General features: G+C 41.2%; 1 protein-coding gene across 1 annotated transcript in view; it reads left to right on the top strand.

Annotated features, from left to right (window-relative positions):
• The window catches only part of LOC133807125 (sugar transport protein 5), a 54,508-nt gene that overhangs the window by 26,176 nt on the left and 1,934 nt on the right, over positions 1–26,398 (top strand). The window lies entirely within an intron of this gene.

Here is a 26,398-nt window from a genome sequence, read left to right as displayed (position 1 = left end):
ATTCACTTGTAAGGCCTAGGAGGGCCATTCTTTATGTATTAATGAGAATCAGCTTTTTGTACATGTTTGCAAGTGTAATCTAAAGTAACCACGAAAGACCCTTTCCCAGTTACTTAGGGGGCATATGGTACCTGGATATAACCAGGTCTCCTTAATGACTTAGAAGTTGATTCATATTGATTGACCGTTGTTTTTCTTAAAAAATACGAGATATTGATAAGGATTAACGCTAACTAAGTCCTATCCTGGATATAACCGGGTCATAAAACTTAGAAGTTGATTTAAATATATTGATCGTTGTTCTTCCTAAAGAGCTCGAGATATGGATAAAAGTTAACGCGAACTAAGTTTTCAAAATAAGTTCCTGGTCATAACCGGGTCATAAAACTTAGAAGTTGATTTAAATCTATTGATCGTTGTTCTTCCTAAAGAGCTCGAGATATGGATAAAAGTTAACGCGAACTAAGTTTTCAAAATAAGTTCCTGGTCATAACCGGGTCATAAAACTTAGAAGTTGATTTAACTCTATTGATCGTTGTTCTTCCTAAAGAGCTCGAGATATGGATAAAAGTTAACGCGAACTAAGTTTTCAAAATAAGTTCCTGATCATAACCGGGTCATAAAACTTAGAAGTTGATTTAAATCTATTGATCGTTGTTCTTCCTAAAGAGCTCAAGATATGGATAAAAGTTAACGCGAACTAAGTTTTCAAAATAAGTTCCTGGTCATAACCGGGTCATAAAACTTAGAAGTTGATTTAAATCTATTGATCGTTGTTCTTCCTAAAGAGCTCGAGATATGGATAAAAGTTAACGCGAACTAAGTTTTCAAAATAAGTTCCTGGTCATAACCGGGTCATAAAACTTAGAAGTTGATTTAAATTTATTGATCGTTGTTCTTCCTAAAGAGCTCGAGATATGGATAAAAGTTAACGCGAACTATGTTTTCAAAATAAGTTCCTGGTCATAACCGGGTCATAAAACTTAGAAGTTGATTTAAATCTATTGATCGTTGTTCTTCCTAAAGAGCTCGAGATATGGATAAAAGTTAACGCGAACTAAGTTTTTCAAAAAATTGTAACCAAAATGCGCAAGGGCAAGAAAGAGGATCAATTAAAAACATTGAATCAAATTGTCTCGAGGTGGAAGCACCTCATGCAAAGGTTACACAAAAAATGTTAAAAAATAGTAAAGGGCACAAGAGAAGAAACACCCTAAGCTCCGCCAGGTGGCCCCTTAGAGGTCGCCATCTCGCCTTGCTCAGCTGCGCCAGAGCTTTCCCCGGCCTCGGAGGGCGCCTCGTTATCAAGGCAAGCTTGGTACTTCACCAGCAAGCGCTCCCAGAGGCTCGCTAACAGGAAGGAGAAGTCAGCGTCTGGATTGTAGGCCCAGCAATGGTAGAACAGGTCTTCCAGGGACTTTTTCGAAGTTGTTCGCTCTGCCTTTAGGGTGGCCTGGGCGGCCTGGACCTCAGCCTTCGCGGCATCTAGGTCTGTCCGCGAGGTGGCGAGGGAGGTCTCGAGCTCTTGGACCATCGAGCGGGTTTTTTCCAACTCGACCTGCGAAGTCGCCAAAGCATCCTTAGCCGCCTACAGGGTAGTCTGGTGCTCGCTCCTCATGTCCTCGAGCTGAGTTTTGGTCCTGGCGATGCTCCGGTGAAGGGCAACGGCGCTCTACGAAGGAGAAAAGATAATTGCCTTAGAAAAAAGAGAAAGAAAAAGCAGGGCAAAGTGTAATGATAAAAACCACAAAAAAGTTAGTTAGCTTACCGTCATGGCCATGCCCAGTGAAGACTCCAGCACGCCCACCGGGCTCATTGTCTCGATGGCCCGAAGCTCCTTCTTGATGAACTTGTATATATGGCTGACGGCGTAGTTCGCCGACTCATACACCGTTCCCCGGGATCTTCCCCAGGTCCTGGGGATTGACTGGGATGCATACCTCGGAGGGTACAATCGCCGAAGTCTCGAGCTCCGTCCCTGCGTCCCGGGCGGCGGCAGGAGCTCGCAGAGGGGATGGAGGCATGTTGCTTCCCCCTACAGCAGGAGGAACCGCTCCCACGACCTGGGCGGCTGGGGCTTGCTCCTTCTCCTTTGCAGGAGACTTGGCAGGGGTCCCGGCGGCGTGCTTGGACGTCCGGAGCCTCTTCATTCTTGGCCCGGCGGCCCCTGCTGGGGGGTTCCCCCCGAAGAACGCACCTCGCAAGCTCTCCTCGGGCTGAGACATCTCTTCTATCAAAACAAAAACATGGTTAGTACGAGAGTTAGCAATCATGCAAAAACAAAAACAAAGGGGTAAAGAGAGAAATTCGAGTATATGAATACTAAGGGAATCCTACCCCCCGAGCTAGAAGAAGAATCTAAGTTGATTACTTCCTGAGTTGGCGCAAGTTCTGGGCCCGAGGCTGACTCAAGGCTAGATTCCTCTACATATTGCCTAAGCCCCGGAGCTACGGCACCCCTCCGGAGTGATGTCCATGACCGAAGGTTGGTCCCATACTCCTCGAATAAGATCGACCTAAAAGCTAGGGTGTTATCTACTACTACGGTACCCCTAGGCCGGCTATCTTGGTAGTCCAGCACAAGCCGGTCGACACAATGGAGCAGGGTTGTGTTCAGGTCCGGATCACTTCGGTGACGATGGACGAGCTACCTAGGATTGAACCTAGCTAGCCCGGGGTTTGCTGTGGCCCTATCTAGATTCCTAAACATGTAAGGGTTACCTTGGCCAGAAGGACCCGCGGCTGCTCCGGATTGGATCCTCTCCTCGCCCGTCCTTTGGGCGACCTCCAAAGCCCGCTTCCTGTTCCTCACGAGGGGAACTTCGTCGTCCTCGCCCTCCTCATCTTCATCTCCCGCAACCTCCTCCACGATGATGGGTCTGGTGTCGCGAGCTGGGGGAAGGCCCCGGGGCCTCTTTAGGTTCAATGTCTGATTTGGGAAAATCAGCTTGCAGGCCACCATCGTCTCGTCCGTTATGAGCATGCGGTAATCTTTCTCACTAGGGGGCAAGCCCGCCAGTGTCTCGTATTGGGCCCCGAGGGTCACAGATTTCTCTGTCCTCGCGAAGATGGCTGTAGGATTAGTCTAAGTCAGAAAAGGATACGAGAGGAGCTAAAACGACACTTAACTTACGAGCTAAGGATAAAAAACACTTACGAGGACGATTGAAGTAATGGAGCTCGCAGTTTCTGAACCCCGTCGACATGAAGAATTGATCCTTGAAGTCGTTGGGGTGGCTGGGCAGCTCGATAACCACAGCCGTATTGGGAAATCGGGTTAAGTAGTAAAACCCGTCGCCTCGCCCCCGCTGGTCCAGGCTGGCCTTGAGGCAGAAGAAGTACAAAATGTCCGCTGGGGTGGGGACCTCCCACTCGTTCTTCAAAAATAAATATTTCAACCTCGCCAACAATCGATAAGAGTTGGGGGGGAGCTAAAATGGGGCCAACCTCACGTAATTCAGGAAGTCAGCAAAATATTGATCCAATGGGAGGAAGGCCCCCGCCTTAAAATGCTCGCCGCTCCAGGCCGCGAACAATTCGTCGAGCGGTGCGCAGCTCCGCTCGCCCTCCGCGGGAGGTCGGGCAACCACTGATGCTCTCCCCAGCCCGATGTTGTGGGAGAGGAATAGTTTGTTAATCATCGTCTGGTCGGTAATCTTTGAGACGATCCTCTCCGCCTCAAAAAATGCATCAGGAGCCACCTCGAGCTCCTTCTCCACTGCAGGCCCAAAGTTGGGGATCGGGGAGTCCAGCATCACCGCCTTTCCTTTGTCTTGTTGGGAGGCCGAGCTGTCGACGGTCTGTTTGGGAGCGTTCCTCTTCGGTGCCATCTGGTCGCCTAGCGAACAAAAGAAAATATTTCAGAAAAGGCGACCCAAGCATGAGGAAAAATCAAATGTTATTTGCACGAGCTGAGGTAAGCCCAGCCCGTGGATAGTGGGACCACGCGGTTCAATGAACACGCGCCTGTGCTCCCAACAGATCCCCGATTACTCGGAATTCATGTGTCAGGAGGGTCAGGATAGAATTTGCCTTGGGGGGAAAGTTTCAGTAGGCAAAGAAGGCAAAACCGCCTGTGAAGCGTGTCCCCTAAGCTACTCGGTTTTGCACCCAAAATACCAAAAATTCTACCCAGAAATTTTCCCCAGAAAATGCATCCTGTAAACCATACTCCCAAATGTTTTCCTACAGCAAAAATACCCTAACCTAAAAGGCTTTCACCCTTCATACCCACCAAAAACCTGTAAACCCTTGCATGTGGCTACAGTAAATATTTACCTAGGCTACAGTGAAAAATATTTTCAAAACACGCATGGTCAGGAGACTTACAGTGTTTGGCTGGGAGGTGGATGAAGGTGTCGCCTAGGTGGGAGCTTCGTCGGAGTGTTTTTTTCCAAAGCTTTGAAGGAATCCTTACGCCTAAGCTTCTTGAACAACTGAGAATGGCAGTCGCGAAGAAGAGGGTTTCTTTTTCTTCTGAGATGAAGAGAGAAGAAGGAAAGAAGTTCTGAGAAATTTCGAATGAAAGGGTGGCCCATGTGTAGGGTGGTCACCCCTTTTATATACGTGAAGGGTCATGTATAGAGGGTCGTTGGATGGCCCTGATGTGGGATCCAAGGCCTTCCACTCGAAATACAAAACGACGGCTGGGCATAGGCTAGGTCATTAAATGCGGTTCTCGTAAGACGTACCGTCACCAACCACGATGTTCCACGTATCAGGCGCCTGCGTAAGATGTGGAATGTGAAGAGTTCATGGGGAAGCCTAAAAGCCCCTACTGTGGCCTTATACGACGTAGTATACCATGAGCAGGGGCTTGGGGGGCAGATGTACGCCCTGATTTTCCCACGGGCTGATTAGCGAGCTGAGCTGCACCCTAATCATGATTATCTCGTGGACATCTCCAAAACCGGAGTTGCCGTCAGAAGGTCATAAGGTCGTACCTCCTTAGCTCGAGGTAACCCAAGGGTTCGCCAAGCTTGCCTAAGAACTGAGTCCGGACTCTGAAGGCCGAAGGTCGAGTTAAGTATCCAGCTCATGGTACGAGCTGGATCTGGAGGCTATGACCCTTTGTAAAGTCAACACACGCAAGGTAAACGTGCATATATCAGACATCACGTGTCTGATATGCCCTTGACTTCTCGGACACGCAGCAGGAACGTGCGCATTCAGACACCGACGACTGGGTTGGGCCGTGCGGCCCATTATCTCCTTACCTATTGATTTGACCACACTTATGTGTCAGGTTTAGGAATTAATCATGAATGTCACAGAGTTGATACGATAGGTAAGAAGGTCACGGGATGACCTTCTTACCAACTCCCAGGTGCCTTCTCCTATAAATATGGAGACCCTGGGAGTTGATAAGGGTTGGATTCTCTCTTGTAAGAAATACCCTTTAATCAAATATCCAGTATATATCAATAATACTGACTAGTGGAGTAGAAGGATTTTAACATTTGAACCACTTGAAAAACGCATCTTTAGTCACCTTTTCATTTCTAAGATCATATATCTGTTTCGGTTCAACATTAGCACTAATCCCTTTCTCTTCTTTTCTTAATTATCTGTTGGCGAAGAACTGCGTCAACATATATATAATAAGATAACTTTTTTAAACATAAATGATAATTTTTTTAAGAAAAATTAAGATTATGTATTATATTATTATTATTATAATATTTTTTTTATAATATTTAAATTTATATTAATATAAGTATTAAATATCTAATGTTGTATTAAATATTATTATAATAATATTTATAATATTTTAATTCATATTAATATAATTTGTAAAATATTAGAATTATATACTTTGATCATAATAATATTTTATAACATTTAAATTTATAAAAATATAATCATTAAATATCTAGTATTGTATTATATATTGATATTTTATAACATTGAATTTGAGTTTGGATTTATATTAATATAATTATTATATATGTAGTCTTATATTAAATATTATTATAATAATAATAATATTTTGTGATATTTAAATTTATATTAATATAATTAACAAATATCTATTTTTAGTTAGTTTGAAAGATATTTTCCGTTAAATATTTAAAATATTCCATTAAAGTTAACAAAATGAACCATTAAAACTAGGAATTTCCGTTGTCTACACATTTTTTTATATAGAAGAGAAGTTATGGTGCATTATAGTTTTTAAATTAGATATTTTTTTCTAATTTTTTTAGAAAAAAATATCTATGAATTTCAATACAATAAAATATTAAAAAAATTCTAAATTAAAATAATGAATTTAAAAAAAAAAAATTGGATCAAATTTTAATTATTTAATTTAAAAAAATTTAAGGCCAACACAAAGTTATATATAAATATATATTATTTAATTAAGGGCTGGAGGAATTAAAATAAATAATTTCTCATTAAAAAAACTAAATGAAAAAATAAAAAAAATGTGTATATTTATGTCTTATTATACTATCACATATATGTTTGGATACATAAAATAAATTAAATGACAAAATAAATAATTAATAAAAGAATGAAAAATATTAAATTTAAGCACATACATATTTTTCGATTATAGTTTTGAAAATGTAATTGATAGAGTAATTTAAATATGTGATGATAAATTATTATTCATTTATATATATATATATTTTAATTTATTAAAATTATTTAGATGATTTTTTTAAATTTATTTACCTTATTTTTTTATTTAAAAAAATTATTTATCTTATTTAGATGACTTTAAAATTAACGGTATTAAAAAACAATAAAAAAAATATTTTTTTTATAAAAATGCAAACTTCATTAAGATAAATCCATCTCCAACAACACAGAGAAAAGTTTAGTGGGCACATTTAACCCACTAATAACACGATCAGCTTGGAAATAAGAATTTCTCACTAGATAGTGAGCAACCTTATATGCAGACCGCTTTACAAACACCAAAGAAACATGTGAATAACTAGACAATAGATCCTTACAATCTTGGATTAATAAACCAAAAGTAGAAAACATACAAGTGTTACTTCTAATGGCTTGAACCACAATAAGGCAATCAAATTCTATAATGACATTAGCCCAAGCTTGTTGCTTGATCCAACTAGCGCCTCCTTAACCCCCAAAGCCTCAACTATCTTAGGCTTCACGTTACCTTGCCTGCCGAACACTCTAGCCTCAATCAGAAGGCCCTCATTATTCCTAGCCACACAACTGAAGCCATAATGCCCATCTGACTCAAACAAAGTTGCATCAACATTGATCTTGATCTTGTTTCTAGGTGGTTTGGTCCAACGCTCCTGACCATCCTCAGGCTATAGAGATACTTGGGTTGGTTGTAAACACTTGTCTTGAGCTGCGACCCATTGATCAAGATTAGCTTTTGCTAAAACAATTGTTTCGTTGACAGACAGAGACTTCTGATTCAACACCAAATCATTTCTACCCTTCCAAATCGACCAACAAACCCTACCAACTATACTCCACATCTCATTCGAATTAACTTCAAAGATTTTCTGATGCCAGTATACAAACTCAGCACTGCCACCATAATGATTCCTAACCCCCAAACTATCCCAACAGCTTCTTGCGAAGGAACACTCAGTCAGGACATGTAATATCATCTCAGGGAAACCATGAGTCACCGGGCACAACTCATCCAGCTCAATCCTCTTTGTTCTTAGCTGAACACACATTGGAAGGCACTTTGTAGACGTCTCGCCATAGAAGATTGCACACCTTAGGAGGAACCTTCAACTGCCAAAGTTCACGCCAGAAAGTGTCATTAACATTCAAACTCCACCGCCCACTGATTTTCGGTAAAAGTTTTGTTATCCAAAAAACAGGCACGGATGACGTGGCAAGTGATTTATGGACATGTGACTGACACCTGGTGGAATTTTGGGCTTTCTGATTACCTGAGATTAGAATTATTCTATTTGATATATTGTTTTGTTCTTTAGAGGTTTGTGAAACTCATTGAACCCTAGTTCTTTGATCACTCCTTTGAATTCTATATCAATAACAGTTCAAGTGGACGTAGGTTGTTGCCAGATTCTGGGGCTGAACTACTATAAACTCATGTGTGCTTTATTGTTTTTGTCATCACATTCATTTCAACGCATTTGTCCACATCAAGCATATTCGACTTCGTGTCAGTCGGCCAAAATCAGGGTCAACATTCTGGTGCTTTCATTGAGAGCTTGAAATTGTATCGTTGAAATATCAATGGCGAAAACTACCAAGAAAACTGAACAGGCGGCTGGCGCTGCACCATCTCACCCGCCTCCTCCTCCTCCAAAAGTGACTGAGGATGAGCCACATCTGGAATTCAAAGAGGAGGAAATAGATTCCGAGACGCTGAGGAATACCCTGGGGGTATTGCAGGATGAACTGGCCAATCTGAGAGCCAGCCAGGAAAGTGCTGCCGAAGTCATGGCGCGGCAGCAACAGGAAATGGAACGGCAGCGTCTGGAACTGAGTGAAAGACAGGCGGAGATGGACCGTCGCCAGAGGGAGGCCATGGCAGCCCTTGAAGTAGCCCAACAACTGGCTAGGAACCAGGTTGCACCTGCCTCACAGCCTGATCAACCTATGAATGGACCACCCCAAAGGGGTCCTAATCCTAGCCCGCCTATCCAGCCCTCGAGCCCTCAAAGGCCTGAGCAGCCACCGACGCCTCATGACGATGTCCCGCTGAGGGACCCTGAGGCGCAGCCTCCATCCCAAGCTGGTTGCGGCAATCCCCCGCAACAAAGGCAGAATAGGGCCGGGCAGCCGCCTCGCAGTCCTAGACGCCATATGGGCGATGAGCCAAACCCCCCGAGCAGAGGACAGCGTCCTCCTGGTAACAGAAGGAATTCAGAGTCAGGCTCTGCGGTCTGAGGCCCCCCATGACATGATAATGAATGGGGACCTACCGACCAACGCAGGCCACCCTCTAACGCTCGGGAGTTTCCAGCCCGGGAAGGCAACCGAGGGAACAATCGATCCCATCATAGCCAACCAAGATTCAGAGATGGCCATGATTACAAGGAGGCCGACTCAAGCAGAGGAAATGCCGGTCGGAGGAATGAAGAAAGAGGTGGAGGCAGAAGCCTGCCACCTAGGGATGACCAACCCGAAAGACGGGACGCTGGGGGGCAGCCCAGACAAGATAACGTCTTCAACCGGTTCGGAGCTAGCGAGCAGCGGATGGGAGACGAGGATTTAAGAGACGTACTCAACGATTGCCGGGAGCGGCACGATGAGTACATCCCCCCAGCACCAGAGGCCCCGGCGATTCCTAGCGTCGTGCAGGCCCAGATAGATGCCCTCAACCAGGCAGTGCAGCAGCTGGTCGGGGGAAGAACCTCTTATATCGACCACGATAGGAGGAAGGGCACTCCTTTCATCCAAAATATAGCTATGGCAGAAACTCCTAGCAAGTTTAAGATGCCTACGCTTCCGAACTTTGACGGGTATGGTGACCCGGTAACTCACGTCAACAAGTTTGAGATACAAATGGACATTCAGAAAGTGTCCGAAGACGCTCGGTGCAGGATCTTCCCCGCAACACTTTCTGATGCTGCACAAGAGTGGTTTTTCAAATTCCCTCCTGCAAGTATAGTTTCCTGGGAAATGTTCGTGAATGAATTTTACGGACAGTTCTATGCGGGTCGTTTGCACTCGACTGAGGCAAATCAGCTGGTCGAAATACGCCAGCAAGATGGAGAGCCACTGAAGGACTACGTCCAGCATTTTATGCGAGCAGCTGCTGGGGCGAAAACAGTGGGAGACGAAGGCAGGATGATGGCCATAACTGCAGGGGTTAAGCGCCGCACGCCTCTCTGGGACAGCCTCAGAAAACATGGGGTCAGAACTACCCAGGAATTTTTAGATCGAGCTGATCGATATATCAAGCTCGAGGATGCCATCACCAATGAAGGGAAGCCCCCAGGCAAGGACAAGGGGACAGCCGAGCCCGCCAAAGCCGCCAATGGGTCGAAGCCCAACGGCAACGGCAAAGGCAACGGGAACGGCAATGGCAATGGCAAGAATGGGGGGAAACGACCGCACAATGAGCCTTCCACCTCTGACAATAAACAAGCCAAGGGTAATCGTTTTGAACCTCGGTTCACTAACTACACTGCCCTTATTGAGTCTCGGGGAGAGGTTTATCAGGCCACGAGTTCCAGTGTGCCTTATAAGAAACCTGCTCCCATTCGAAAGGATATTTCGAGAAGAGATACTACCAAGTTCTGTCGTTATCATAACGACTACGGACATGATACCAACGAATGCAACCAGCTGAAGGATGAGATCGAGTTCCTTATTAGAGAAGGACACTTGAGAAGGTATATACGGGCCTCGAGAAGTTCCCAACGAGAAGCTCCAGGTGGCAACGAGCAAGCGCCCACATGCCAACGCTCGCCACCTTTGCAGCCTGATCCCGTAACTAGCACGTTGTTAACCATCTGTGGAGGCCCGCACCTCGCGGGAAACAGCGGAAAGGCCAGAGAACAATAATCTCAGACTCTGCGCCACGACCAAGACATCGAGATGATAACTGTGGATGACCGCGCGCCAAAAAAGGCTCGGTCAGAAGAGGGTGAAATAACCTTCTCTGATAGCGACGCCCAGCATGTCTGATTCCCACATTCTGATCCGCTGGTCATGGATATCCAAATGGCCAATATGATGGTGAAAAGAGTGCTAGTTGACACAGGGAGTTCAGTGAACATCCTATATAAATCTTCGCTGGAGCGCATGAAGTTGTCTGTTAAGGACTTGGAGCCCTGCAACCAAACAATATACGACTTCTCTGGTGAGGGACTCGCCCCGGCGGGGTCAATCAGACTCCCAGTGACAGCGGGTACAGCGCCTGCTACCAGGACATTACTCACTACTTTCATAGTAGTCGATTGTCCTTCGGCGTACAATGCGGTCATTGGAAGGCCTATACTGGTTGATCTTCGAGCCGTCACCTCAGTATGGCACTTAGCAATGAAATTCCTGACAGACGCAGGGGTATGACGCATGTTGGGAAATCAGAGGGAAGCCAGGGAGTGCTACAACGCCTCAGTCACGAAGGTGAAGAAGGGAACGTCAAAAAGCACTCCCCCAGATAGGTTGCAGATGGCTATTGAAACACAAGCCCAATCCGGTGATGAAGTCACCAAATAGGGTGTTGCCCAAAGTGAGGATATGGATTTAGATCCTCGCTTTGGGGATTTTGAGGAAAATGTTGGACCCGTCGAGGACCTGGAAGAGGTCCAACTTGACGAGAAAGACCCGACCAGAGTTGTGAAGGTCGGGAAAAACTTAGAGCCAACCACGAAGCATGCACTGGTGGAATTTTTGCGGAGGAGCCAGGAAGTCTTTGACTGGTCGCACAAAGACATGGCTGGGATAGATCCTACAGTTATCAGCCATGTCCTGAACATGGACAAGAGTTTTCTGCCCGTGCAACAGAAAAGAAGGCTGCTCGATAAGGACAGATCGAGAGCCTTAAAAGAAGAAGTCGATAGACTGAAGGAGAATGGATTCATCCGAGTGGCGTTTTATCCGTCGTGGGTCTCTAATCCGGTACTGGTTCCCAAGCCTAACGGCAAATGGCGAACCTGTGTGGATTTCACAAACCTCAATAAAGCCTGCCCAAAGGATTGCTTCCCACTACCAAGGATCTACCAGCTAGTCGATGCAACTGCAGGACATGAGATCCTCTCTTTCATGGATGCATACTCAGGATACAATCAAATTAGTATGCATCCTCATGACGAGGATCACACCAGCTTTCGGACCGATACAGGATTATACTGTTATAAAGTAATGCCCTTCGGACTGAAAAACGTAGGTGCGACTTACCAGCGATTGGTTAACCACATGTTTAAGGAGTTGATCGGAGTAAACATGGAGGTGTACGTGGATGACATGCTGGTAAAGTCTAAAAGGCGGAAGGACATGTGAATGATTTACAAGAGTGCTTCGATGTATTGAACAACTACCAGATGAAACTAAATCCTCTCAAATGTTCCTTTGGAGTTAGATCAGGAAATTTTTGGGGGTTCATCGTTAATTCAAGAGGAATCGAGGCCAACCCCAACAAGATAAAAGCCCTGATCGACATGAAATCTCCAGAGAAGATCAAGGATGTACAAAGTTTAACTTGAAGAATCGCTGCCCTAAGTAGATTCATTTCCAAGTCGACAGATAAATGCGTTCCTTTCTTCAATCTACTTAGAGGCAACAAGAAGTTCGAATGGATAGGAGACTGCGAGCAGGCTTTTCAGGCCTTAAAGGCCCATATGGCACAGCCTCCTATTTTATCAAAGCCTATCGAAGGAGAAACTTTGTTCTTCTACCTGTCGATCACCAAAGTTGCTGCTAGTGCGGTACTAGTACGAGAGGAAGAAGGCGTACAAAAAGCGGTTTACTATGTAAGCAAGAGGCTAATCGGAGCGGAGCTGAGGTATCCTCCCATCGAGAGGTTAGCCTATTGTTTAATCTTGGCCTCGAGGAAGCTACGTCCTTACTTCCAAGCCCATCCCATTACAGTCTTAACTGACCAGCCCCTTCGGCAAGTCCTCCAAAAACCAGAAGCAGCTGGGCGATTATTAAAATGGGCAGTCGAACTAGGGCAGTTCGATATTACATATTCACTGTGAGTAGCAGTAAAGGGACAAGTCTTGGCTGATCTTATTGCAGAGTTCACTGAGCTCCCAGACAACAAGCAGTGCGAAAATCCTAGTGCGCCTAAGCCCCAAGATGAAGCTCCTTAATGGAAGTTATTCATGGATGGGTCGTCCAACGAATCTCACGCGGGAGCAGGAGTGATTTTGATAACGCCAGAAGGGCATCGATTTCACTGCGCCATTAGGTTCGACTTCACAGCGTCGAATAATGAAGCCAAATACGAAGCACTCCTCGCTGGATTAAGAATGGCAAAAGACATGAGTATAAAGGTGCTGGATATCTACAGTGATTCACAGCTGGTAGTGAATCAGGTTCTAGGGGAATATCAAGCACGAGGCCTCAAAATGGCGGCCTACTTGAACAAAACTAGAGACCTGTTGGCTCAGTTCAAGAAGTATTCCCTCCAACAAATACCTCGGGATTAGAATTCGAACGCAGATGCCTTAGCCAAACTCGCAAGCGCGAAAGACGCTGACACTTTGAATATTGTGCCAGTAGAAAGATTGAGCGAGCCAAGCATACGAGCAAATGAAACCAGTATGGAAATCCGGATGGGAGACACATGGATGGCGCCTTACTTGGAATATCTTACAAATGGTGTACTACCGGCAGATAGGAACAAAGCCAGAACTCTTCAAAGGCAGGCTGCTAGGTATATACTGGTTGATGATGTTCTATATCGTAGAGGATATTCCATGCCACTGCTTAGATGTATTACAGCAGAGAAAGCTAAGGAGCTGATGAGGGAAGTACATGAAGGCTTCTGCGGGGATCACGCTGGGGGGCAAAGTTTGGCGAAAAAGATTATGAGGCAAGGCTATTTCAGGCCGACTATGAACGAAGACTCAATGGAGTTTGTGCGAAAATGCGACAAGTGTTAGAGATTTTCCAAAATCCCGTGCGCAGCTCCCAACGAGTTAAAGCAGATGCAGAGTTCTTGGCTTTTCGCAGTATGGGGTATAAACTTGATTGGATCCCTGCCAACGGGAAAATGCGGAGTGAAGTACGCAGTTGTAGCAGTCGACTACTTCACCAAATGGGCAGAAGCTGAGCCACTCGCTACCATAACGACCAAAAAAGTTCTTGACTTTGTCATCAAGAACATTGTTTGCCAATATGATTTTCCTCGAAAAATTGTCTCCGACAACGGCACCCAGTTCGACAGTGACTTATTCACAGACTTCTGCGAAAGACACGGGATCATTAAAAGCTTTTCTTCAGTCGCGCATCCACAAGCAAATGGGCAAGTCGAAGCAGTGAATAAAACGCTTAAGAACACCCTGAAGAAAAGACTTGAAGACACTAAAGGAGCATGGCCATAACAGCTACCTGAGGTACTCTGGTCGTATAGAACTTCTCATCGAACAGCGACAGGTCACACCCCATTTTCCTTAGTATACGGGTATGAGGCTATGTTACCTGTCGAGTTAGATCCCCCCTCACATCGACGCATTACATACGACCAGGACCAGAATAGCCAACTGATGCTGGAGTCCCTAGACTCAATTGAGGAGATATGAGAAAGAGCCCAACTCCGAGTCACTGCATACCAGCAAAAAGTCGCTCGGTATTTTAATTCAAAAGTAAAAGAAAGGAAATTCAGCGTCGGTGACTTAGTGCTGCGACGAGTTTTCTTAAATACCCGCAACCCCACTGCTGGAGTGCTCAGACCAAATTGGGAAGGACCTCACCAGATTGAAGAAGTCCTTCATCCAGGCACCTACAAACTTGCACGCTTGAATGGAGATCTCGTTCCACGCTATTGGAACGGTGAACACCTGTGCAAGTACTACTAATAAATAGTACTTTTTAAAGAACTGGCTTGTATTAATTTTTACTTTTTACAAGTTTCGAAAAAGGGTAAACCACATTGTATGGCTAATCGCTTATAAGTGTAAGATCTTTCTAAGATCACTCGTAAAGACATGTTTAGTCTATTTTTAATATGAGATTATAAGGGACTGTGCGCAGCCAGTCATTCTTGCCAACCTTTGTAAATTTATTTTTACAAGTATTTGTTCATTACGTGTGTTGTTTTGCTGTATTACAAGTGTTATGTTTACTATCGAGCAGTAATGTTCGCACAGGTCATGGTCAAGGCAAGTGACCAAGGACCTAAAGCTCATCGATCACTTGGGGGGCATACAAGGTACATCGATAGCAAAGCATACCAAGAGGTATGTAAACACATGAACAAAATGAGTGAAAGCATGCTACGGTACTTAGAGTATTTTTCAAAATTTATATTTTGCTAAATCAAGCCAAAGTACTATGCTAAGTTCGGTCATACGAACAGATGTTATAATAGATAAATGTATTATAATATCAAAAGGCATTCTTTTACACTACGAGCAATACTGCTCGGATGTAATTGTTCAAGTAAAAGGAAAGTTTGCTGCCCACGCAGCAAATTTTAAAAAATTTCTTAGTCTTTACATCACGACCCGAAGGTCGTGTAATTAAAGAAAAGAGAAAAATAATAAAAACTTCAAGGAGCTTGGGGAGCAGGAGGATTTGTTGGAGCAGTTTCATCAGCAGCACCTCCTTCGGCTTCTCCTCCCTCCATTTCAGCGGCTGGCTGGATGCTTGGGGAGGCAGGAACCCTTGCTCTTTCTTCATCAGCAGCTAACCGAGTAGCACAGCGCGCTAGCTTAGCTTTTCTAGCCTCTTCTGGAAGGTAGCTGAAGTCGGCACTTTGGTTGTGTCTCCAAAAGTCGTAGAAGCACCGAAGTGTCGCATTCTTATACCTCTCCAAATCCTTAGCGTTGGTGAGCCTCAGCTGCTCCTCCTGGCTCTCAAGAACAGCTATGGTCTTGTCCTTAGCAAGGTGCTCCTCCTTAAGTCTCTTGACTTCACGATATTGGACTCGACTGGAGTCTTGATACTCGTCCCTCTGTTTCTTCAGAGATGCCTTAGCTGCTTCAGTCTCTGCCAATTTTGCTACCAAGGCATCCTTCTGCTGGGTAACCACCTTCAACTCCCCAGCATGCCGAGCTTCTACAACCTGAAGCTCCTCGATGGCCTTCGCCTAAAACCCCTCGATAGCTTTCGCCCGAGACTGCTCGATGCTAGCAATAGCGCGAGTACGAGCAGCAGTTGCAGTCAGTGTGGCCTACAGTCAAAGGATAAAAGTTAGAATCTATTACAAGGAAGAAAAAAACAAAAACCAAAGAAGGAAAAAATGCTTACACTGCCTATTTTGTTTAGAGCCCTGTTAAGGATCTGGTCAACCCCCATATTCTCCGCCTCAGCCATCGCCTCCTTGCAACGGTCGTGCTTTAGGATATGTGCAAGGCGATCCTTTGCTGATCGCAGGGCGCGGTGTGAAAGTTTGGTCCCAGGAACTTCGGCTTGCTGGGACTGCTCTTTCGTGGCTGTAGGTGTGGGATTCGTAGCAACGGGTGGAGCCTCCTTCTCAACAGAAGCAGAAGGCTAGGCAAAAGCTTGTCCAGTAGGCATGTCTTTGGAAGGATCATCTGTTCGACCCTTCTTGGCCAGGGGTCCTTGGCTTAATTCGCCATTGTGCCTCCTGGATGATTTCCGTCGAACCAGGAGAACTTCTTCTTCCTCTTGAGCCTAATACAGATCGAAAACATTGGGAGTAGCCATCTCTGCATACATAGAAAAATATGCAGACAGTAAGATAAAGGCGGATGAAAATTCATGGTAAAACAAAAAAGTGGTCATAAAGTTTTATACCCGAGCTACAACTACTGGTCGCTATACTACTGACTCTATTAGTCATACACTCACTATCTGGCATGAAGAAGTCTGGCCCTAGATTTGGAGTATACGTAAAATTACCGTCCCCGTCAAACAAGTGACAGGGAATTGGCAAGCTATTTAAAAGCAAGATAACAATACCGTTTTCTTCTGAGGATTCATCCAGGTCTATGACAGACTCTGTTGCCTTTTGTTTCCCCTTGCCTTGGGGCGCAGAAGGCCTTTCTGCTGAAGGAATGCCAGTGGGTTCCCTGATCGTAATCCCCGTTGGTCTCCTTCTGGGAGGAGATGTCGGAGGTTGCTGCTCGGGATCCCCCTCGATCGTGGCTTCTGCCACCACAGGTCCTCTTGTTTCATGGCGAGGAGCCAGGAGGCCAGATGACCTCAAATTTTCATCAGTGACTTGGGACTTAACGCTTTTTTCAGCGTCTGCCATCCTGGCCAGTGCGTTGGACCTCAACACCATGTCTAGTGTTGGGTTCGGACGTAACCATGGTCCTGAAAGCCACAATATACTTTAGAGAAGTGCAGAAGAATGTACTAAGGAAAAGTATCGACCAGTGAAAGTAGCATTTACCTCCTCGAGTGAAGGCCAGGTTATTCGTCGTCATGTCTGGCGTGAGGAAATACTCTCTACTGTATTGCCCCACGTTAGAAATGAAAGTAGTCTCACTCAGGAACATTCGGTTTGTTTCCTGGTGGCAGAGATGAAAGAAGCCTGTCCCATATTGTTGAGGGTTGGACTTAAGGTCAAAAAGGAAATTGACCTCATGAGGGGTAGGTTCTGGCCACTTTTTGAGTTTATAGAGGATATAGAGTGCGGCCAACATTCTATATACGTTTAGAGTAATTTGAAAGGGGGCGACAACGAAATAGTTGGCCACCCCCTGATAGAAAGGATGTAGAGGGAGGATAGCCCCCACCTCTATGTGATACCTGGACCAAGCGCTATAGACACCCCCTGGCAGGTTAGCTCTTTGGTCAGCAGCAGGGATTGTAAGGTTAACCCCTGTAAGAGGATACTTCCTGCGATAATTGGCAAGCATCCGGGGAGTCACTTGGCTGGTAGGGGAGAGATACCACTCGACATCAGGAAGGTTTTGATGCCGAGGACGGGCCCTGACTTGGATACGAGGGTCTGGGGCAGCATTTTCTCGACCGCTGGTCGAGGGAACCCTAGCCTGTGAATCAGGCTGGGCAGGAGAATTTGGACTATTTTCAGGGTCAGGTCTTTTCTTGCCTAAGGACTTAGAGCAGGCCATTTGAGGTGGTGATGGATGAGGTCTAGAAGAAACTCTGGAAAATGGAATCTCGTGAACTCGGTCGGCGGTTGTTCTTCGCCTTCAAGTAGATGGGCAAGAAGACCGTCGTCGATGGGCCACTCACCTCCCCACAAATCTGGCATTAAAATCTGCGAACAGAAGAATGGGGAGGTAAGGATGAAGAATTTTGAAAGTTTTTTAGAATAATGCTGGTCGAGTATAAAAGTTTAGCTTTTATACAATAGCATTCTAACAAAAAACTAAAAGTTTTCACACGAACAGTTTGAGAAACAGATCAAAAGTGAAAGCAAAAAGTCTTTTGAAAAAGCTTTTTCAACTTCTTTTAGGGCGGGAAAAACTTGGTTTTTCAGCTAGCATAAAAATCAAATTTTTACTTCGGTTTTACGTCCTAAAAGTCATGATATCAACTATCAAACTAACTCGTAACTCCTTAATGGCAGAGAAAAATCATTCAATACAGTATCACCCATTAAACCCCTTACTAACATGCATCTCAACCCAGAAGCGAATGAACCCAATAGACAGTCTATAGAAGCATGCACGGCAAAAATATAAGGCATAAGAGTCCATAAACTTACCAGGAGAAAGGTCGTGGAGATTTGAGAAAAATTTTCGGGCGTCGAAGAACTCATAGACTGAATCTTGGAACGCCGAAGGACGATCTATAGATGAAGACAGGGGCTCTGGTGTTAGGGTTTCTTGAAAGAGTGATGGCTTGCGTAAAAAGAAAAAGGAGACTTTGAAGAGACTATATATATATTTTTGTCCGTAAGCATTAAAAGGAAGTAATCATCAGTTTCCCCTTTTTTTTCGAAGCATGGGGAAGGGTGATGGCCGTCGAAAGGTTACTTAGGAAGCGAAAAGCCGTGATTAGACAAGGGTATGTTGCTTTTTCCAAGATTGCACGAATTGTTCTGACAGGTCTGGTGGGGTAACCGAAGGGTCGTTTCCTCAAAATTTTATTCATTGCTCATAATAAATAAACTTGGGGGGCAAATGTTATCCAAAAAACAGGCACGGATGACATGGCAAGTGATTTCTGGACACGTGACTGACACCTGACAGAATTCTGCTAGGATATCGACCAGTAAAGATATTGCATGCAAAAGACGGTTTAAGTTGACCTGCAACGAGTATGGTCGCAGGTTCCGCGTGTCTCACGATAATTTCATAAAGATCTTAGTCAATCCTGAGATTGACTCCCAGGATTTCCTAAGTATCCGATTATTTAGGAAGGAATATCTGTAACAAATTAATGTAATCCCCCTTGAGCCTATAAATAAGAAAAGAGAGCTCAAGGAAGGGACTTTTTTGGGCTTTCTGATTACCTGAGATTAGAATTATTCTATTTGATATATTGTTTTGTTCTTCAGAGGTTTGTGAAACTCATTGAACCCTAGTTCTTTGATCACTCCTTTGAATTCTATATCAATAACAGTTCAAGTGGACGTAGGTTGTTGCCAGATTCTGGGGCCGAACCACTATAAACTCTTGTGTGCTTTATTGTTTTTGTCATCACATTCATTTCAACGCATTTGTCCACATCAAGCATATTCGACTCCGTGTCAGTTGGCCAAAATCAGGGTCAACAAGTTTATAGGCACTCTTAATTGTGTAGTTACCTAAGATCTCGGGGTTTGTTCATATTTACCCGTTTTTAGAGATCATTAACTAAATATACCCAGCCACAATATTTAGTTAATTTATACCCAGATTTTAGAGATTATTTACTTGAGTTGCCGAAGTAAGGGCTATGTCGTGACTGAAATTAATGGTGCCAAAAGTGCAGTGGTGAGAGAAGCAATTGTTGGTGGTGAAACTGGACTGGTGAGATATTTCCGAAGTTGCCGGAGTATCACCAGAGTATCAACAGAACGTGGAGAAGCTCAAAGATCATTTGCGTCATGGGGAAGAAGAAGATGAGTGAGGGTTGTGCGTGACTGTGTGTTTCAGTGCGTGTGAGTGGGAGAAAGGGCATAATGGGAAGAATGATTAAAAAATTGGGCATAAATGAAAGAATTTTAAAATCTGGTTAAAAATTAAAGATGTCCTCTAACAATGAGTACTCTCTCTAATTTTTATTAAGATCTCTTTTACCAAAGGCCCAATAATGACAAGTTTTTTGGATCTTCACTTCTTTCCTGGCCCAATTCCAACATAAGCCCAACACTTTCTCCATCAATAGTTCGTCTTCTTTTTGGGTCCACTATCAGTACTTCATCAATTTGAATAATTCCCTCCTCTTCCAGAGTTTACTTTGTCCACCCCTTCACTATTAATGCTCATATTTCTAGCAATAACTGTCCCACGATTGCCTCCAATTTTCCTTCCCACCAATCCATTTAATCTTGATTCATTCGGATTAACCTCCATAACTTCTTGATTGTTGCCTCTTGCCATATTGGGAGGATACGCATTAACTACATTCCCACTGCCAGGCCCATCAGATTGTTCTCTGCAAGACCGGACCTTAGCCATCGTGAACCAATAAACTGGTTGTGGCGACGGGGTTGTGCTCTCATCCAAACGCCATATGGTTTCTCCACTTCTTCCAACGGACGATCAAATAGTTGCTCACAAAACTTCTCAGAATGACCAATTATGCCACAAATGAAACAGAAAGTAGGGACTCTCTCATATCAGAATGTGACCCAAATCCATTCTCCACCACCTTTACGGATTTTCATATCAATGTTGATAGAAACTCTTATATGCAAGAACTCACGCCAAACTCCAACAAAGTTATTCGGATCCAATTCAATGAACACGCCAATGTTGTTTCCCACATCTTTTACTACTCGTTCAGACATAAAACCAAGTTGCATATCGAAAACTTGAACCTAGATATCAAGTTTGTTCAACCTTACATCTCTCTGGTTCTCACCATTTTGCAATCTAGCAAATATCAGTTGTTTCCTATTAAAGGTCCACGGGTTTCCCTCCATAACCCTTTTAATGTCAACCTCATGGTAAAACTGAAAGAGGTATAGATTATGTTGCAGTTCCTTGACATACATCCCACGTCCTGGACGCCACAACGTTGCCAGTTGATGCTGCATTATTAAAAAATCGATGACCCCTTCTGTAAGAAACTTTCCAACTAGACACCATTCGGTATCTATGCCTTCCTACACTACCACTTCGACATATGTTATACCTCCGTTGCCTTCATCCTCCAAGTAAATGGAAGCATATTTAGATTCTAGATCTTGTAAATGAGAATTACTTGAAGCCATACCGTCCTTTTCCAAACCAAACAACACAAAACTGATGCACAAAAACTCACAAGTCTTCTCACGGGACCTCACTCAAATGAGAGCAATCATGTCAAAAGACAAGGCCATATAAACTTGGGTTTTCTAAAGCAATATTTTTGTTTTTGTTTTGCCAGATGCAGGTTTTAATTTGCATGACATGACAACTCAAGAGCTACTACTATTGTGCCATGTCTATTTTTGACACCAGATAATAGTTCTACATAAAAAAAAGTGTTAAATCTAACATGGAAGAACAATTTCCGTTAAACTATTATAAATGTGTGTTTAACGAAAATTGTATTTTTCGTTAGGTTTAATACTTTATTTTATTGTTTTCTAACGCTATTAGTTTTAAAGTCTTATTTGGTAAATAAATTACAAAAAAAATTAAAAAGTAATAAAGTCATCTAAATAAGGTAAATAAATTGAAAAATAAAAAATAAAAAGTAACATATGAGTCAATATAATTTCTCATCACATATTTTAAAATTTCATATTAAAATATTTAAATTACTTTATGAATTATGATTTCCAAACGATACCCAAACAATATTTATGTGTTTAAATTTATTATTTTCTTTATTTTATTAATTATGTATTTTGTCATTTAACGTAATTTTTTTTTATCCAAGCATATATGTACTAGTAAAATAAGACATAAATAGACATATCTTCTTATATTGTCGTTTAGTGTTTTTAAATGAGAAATTACATATTGTAATTGCTCTAGCCATTAATTTTTTAAAATTAAAATTTGATCAAATGTACTTCTTAAATTCATAGTTTTAATTTATAATTTTTTAATATTTTATTATTTTAAAATTCATAGGTATTTTTCTAAAAGAAATTAGAAAAAAAGTATTTAATTTTAAAACTATATTGCACGATATTTTTATATATAAAAAATGTGTATCTAACATATTTTTAGTTTGAAAGTTTTTTTAAATTATCATATAATTTTTTTTTAAAATATAGACAATGTTTTGGTTTAATTTTTTTAATATTCTTATGTCATTTTTTTTATAATATATGACATTTTTTATTTAATTAAAATTTATATATTAATTTAAAAATATAATAAAAATAAATTAATTTATTTTTTAAATAAAACTAAACAAACGTGCATCGTACATTACTTTTACCTAGTTTATTTTTATACATTAGGTGAAAGCAACGTACAATATACGTTTGTTTAGTTTTATTTGAAAATTTTATTATATTTTTTAATTGACATATACATTTTAAATATTTAAAATACTGAAATCAGACTTCTCAATCAAAAGTTATGACTAAAACACTGAGAGAAATTTTTCAGGAAACAAAAATTAAGATCTTTGGTTTTTGTTTTCATGCTCAACATACAAGCGTCTCCATATGAACTCATTTACATATTCTATGATTACCATCAAACCTAGTCTTCAGTGACAGACGTAGGATTTTTGTTCAATGGGGGCTTGAAATAAAAATTATGTGTTAACTCACATTAATAAACATAAAATTTATTATCTATTTCAAATCAAAATTATAGTTATTTTTAAAAATTCTATGTATTTTGTGGGGGCTTAATTGTTATAAAATTTATTTACAAGGGATTTGTATTAATATTTGTTAATAAATTTAAAACATCTAATATATATTTTTCGATGTGCTTTTTTTACTAGGGGCGTGAGCCCCTAATGGGATCCAACTGGGTCGGTCCCTGCTTGTAACGCCCTACGTCCTTAGAGCTATTACTACATGAGTTAAAAATGTGCAATTAGCTCGCTAATTGAGGTTTTAGGTTAAAAGTGTGACTAAGTTGAAATAAAACTTATTTAAAGACATTAATTAGAAGATTTGGGCATTCGTTGAAATCATAAAAAAAGTTATATAGTTGGGATCCAAAAATACTATTTAAAAAAATTACAACTCAAAAATACAATTAAGGTCGACCTAAGCGACAAAGCGATTCATTACAGTACTTTCCCCAAAATAACCCTGGTCGTGGTAGCCAGGTAGGCCGAACACGTACCCGTCGCTCCACGCTCTCGGTACTCATGGTTGGTCGACCTTCCCAACGGGCTAAACACATAGGGGCCTACACTGTCCTAGGCGCTTTACCAGACCCTGGGTTTGCGGTCTTCTCCAAGCAGGTGGATTCAACACCCTAGGAGGGTTTCACCCTAGCGGCCTGCACTCAGCGTGCTCAACAACGATCCTGACTCCTTGTCGTACTCGACTTCTTGCCGTTCTCGGCCTTCGCCGTACCCGGCCCTTGCCATTCATTCATAAACATACATATCATTCACAAATATTTACATGCATATTAAACATAAACATTAGGGTCGCGCCTTGCAATAGAAACAATAGGGCCATGCCCTGCTCTATGGGTACAACAATTTTCTTACCTGTGTCCCGAGCTGATAAGCCAATGCGATATTGAGAACAGTCCCCTAATCCAAGCGTCGTTGAAAACCTCTGTGTTAGTTTTGGCTTGAGAAAATTCCTAAACACCTCAAGCCTCCAATCCTTTTGTTCCTTTGTCTAAATCCTAGTCTGGGGAATTTCTACACGTGGTTACAATAAATGTTCCTTCAAGCTTTCTTCAAGCGCTCAATGAAAGTATTAAAATGTTGACAATATTTTTCACTTTCAACTTAATAACAAAACTTAAAGAAAATAAAGAAGATTAACACCGAGATTTTACGTGGTTAAGGTTATAAAATAATCCTAGTCCACAAGTCTTTAGTATTAGTGTTCTTGAAGCTTGGATGTACAAGCTTCCATGAAGGTTTACTCAAGCACCATATAGATTGTTCTGAGTACAAAAATGGGATCAAATGTCTAAAAGCCAAAAGTCCTTTACAACGTGGTGCCCTAACCCTATTACAAACATTCCTCAATTATTTGGGGAGTTAATTGTTACTTAATACTTGTAGGTGTACTAAATAAGACTGTGGGCCCAATTTGCAAGTTGCAGCCCACCAACTTTATGGAAGACACGTCTCTGGCATTGTCAGAATACTGCTGCATGTTTTCCTGTGTCAGGCGGCATTGTGGGAAATGCCAATTATCAAGTGCACGAACTCGAATCCATCACTCGAGACACCCAAAAGGCTATCAGACAATCTTGTGGTGGCCAAAGGCTACAATGACTGACCCCTGGTGCTCTCTCCAAGCCCCGGGGACAAAATTCCTAGACCTGGATGACCATCGGGTCAAGAAGACGGGAGGATCGCTAGGGTGGTCCTCGGGACATGGCCTCACTTGGAGACGTCCACGCCTGAAGGGATCATGACTTACTAGGAGGATACTACACTCCGAGGAGCTCTAGGCGAGCTCTACTATCTCTTGAGGAGTTTAACTACTTCTCTAATGACTGCCAGATGTCCAATGATGAAATCACTGACAACAGATACAATTAAAAAAAAAGGTTAGTGGCAGCTAAAATACCCAATGTTTTTAAAATGTTGCACTTTTATATTCAATCTTTTTTTTGCGATAAATATACCCAATGTTTTCAAAGTGTTGTACTCTTATACCTAACCTTTCTTTTTTGCTGTAAATATACTAAATATTTTCAAAATGTTGCACTTTTATACCTAATCTTTTATACATAGTAAAAATATATCAATTTTGTATTAAGACATTGAGTATATTTAGTACAAAAAAAGAAAAAGATTGGGTACAAAAGTGCAACACTGTGAAAACATTGGATATATTTACTATTAAAAAGAAGATAACATTTTGAAAACATTGAGTATATTTATCGCAAAGAAAAAAAATTAAGTATAAAAGTGCAGCATTTTGAAAACATTGAGTATTTTTGCTACCATTTACTCTAAAAGAAATATAGATACAATTAAAGTAAAAAGTCATGAAAGATGATTAAAAAAAGAAATACATATGCAAAGATGGAGAGAGAATAATAGCTAGCAGTCGAAAAGGGAGTGTAAGAAAGAAGAGTTATTAACAATTTTATTTATAGCTATTACATATGAATAATTCCAAAATAAATTAAAGTATAATATAAGTGATATAGTATATATCCAATCACATATACAAATGAAATAATTTTATCAAACTTTATTATTATTTTTATTTTAAATTACAAAAACAACTCAAATAAACATAATTTTAATATGAATTTGATCAAATACCAATATATATTTTTTAAATAATTGTGAAATTTTGTATTTAACCAAATCTGTATCTTACGACTAATTTTTGACCCTAAAATAATGTGAATATGAAAAGCACTATTTCACACAAAGTTATATCTTTTTCAGTTATCTTTCTAATGATTTTTTTTATTGAAATCACTCTTTGATAAAAAATTTTGACTAAAATATTGAGACAATTTTGTGAAATTTTGTAATTAACCAAACCTGTAACTTATGACAAGTTTTTGACCATTAAATAATGCGAATTTGAAAAATACTATTTTACACAAAAATTATAAATTTTTAATTTATCTTTCCAACGGTATCTAATTCTATTAGATAGAAAGTTATGATGAAAATATTGAGACATTTTGTGAAATTTTGTAGTTTTTATTTTTTAAATTTAACGAAATTGTTAAAGTTAAGGGACCCTGTTAAAGTTAACAAAAATAAAAATCTATTGAATTAAGAATTCGTTAAAAACACATTTTTTATATATAAAAATAAAGAAATATATATAGGAATATATTTAGGTAGTGATTGTGTTTAATCACTACCCGTAGGTATTTTTAGTATTTTCGGTATATGGATAAGTTGTAACTCTATTTTTTTTACGTGACGGTGTATAATGTAGTTACAAGAAACCTGTCACAAATTTTCAGGAAATTCCTAGTACTTTAGGATGCTGAAATCACGATTTAAATAGTTTATTGCAATCACGTATATATATTGAAACAAACATGTCTGCAATAAGCTCATTGATTCTTGATTTCAGTATTTTAAATTATTCAGAATTTGTTGAAAATTTGTGGGTGGTCCACTATAACTACAGTATACACCATCATGTAAAAAAATTAGAGTTGCAGCTTATTTATGTACCAATAATACTAAAAATATCTATAGGTAATGATTAAAAATAATCACTATTATAGTGATACCCATATATATATATATTATATTTATAGGAAATTTCTGCAGTAGGGACATAGCTTTTGCCCCCACACGTAGGGAAGTTTCTATTTTTAACACGTAAATAAATTATAATTTAATTTTTTTTATATGGCGGTATATATTGTAGTTATAATGGGCATTCCATTAGTTTTTAGGAAATTTGGAATAATATATAGTGTCGAAAACAGACTTCAAAACTATATGTTTCATGCGCATATAAACACAAGCTTCAAAACAACCTGTTATTGTATTTTTGGCACATAAATAGGTTACAATCTAATATTTCTTTTAAATGACATTGTACAGTATAGTTATTTAGAAGCTCCCAATTTTATTTTATCTTTTGAAATTCTGAATAATTTACGGTATCGAAAACATGAAATATGTT

Source organism: Humulus lupulus, chromosome X (genome assembly GCF_963169125.1).
Source record: "Humulus lupulus chromosome X, drHumLupu1.1, whole genome shotgun sequence".
Lineage (NCBI taxonomy): Eukaryota > Viridiplantae > Streptophyta > Magnoliopsida > Rosales > Cannabaceae > Humulus > Humulus lupulus.
This window is presented reverse-complemented; position numbering and strand designations above follow the sequence as displayed.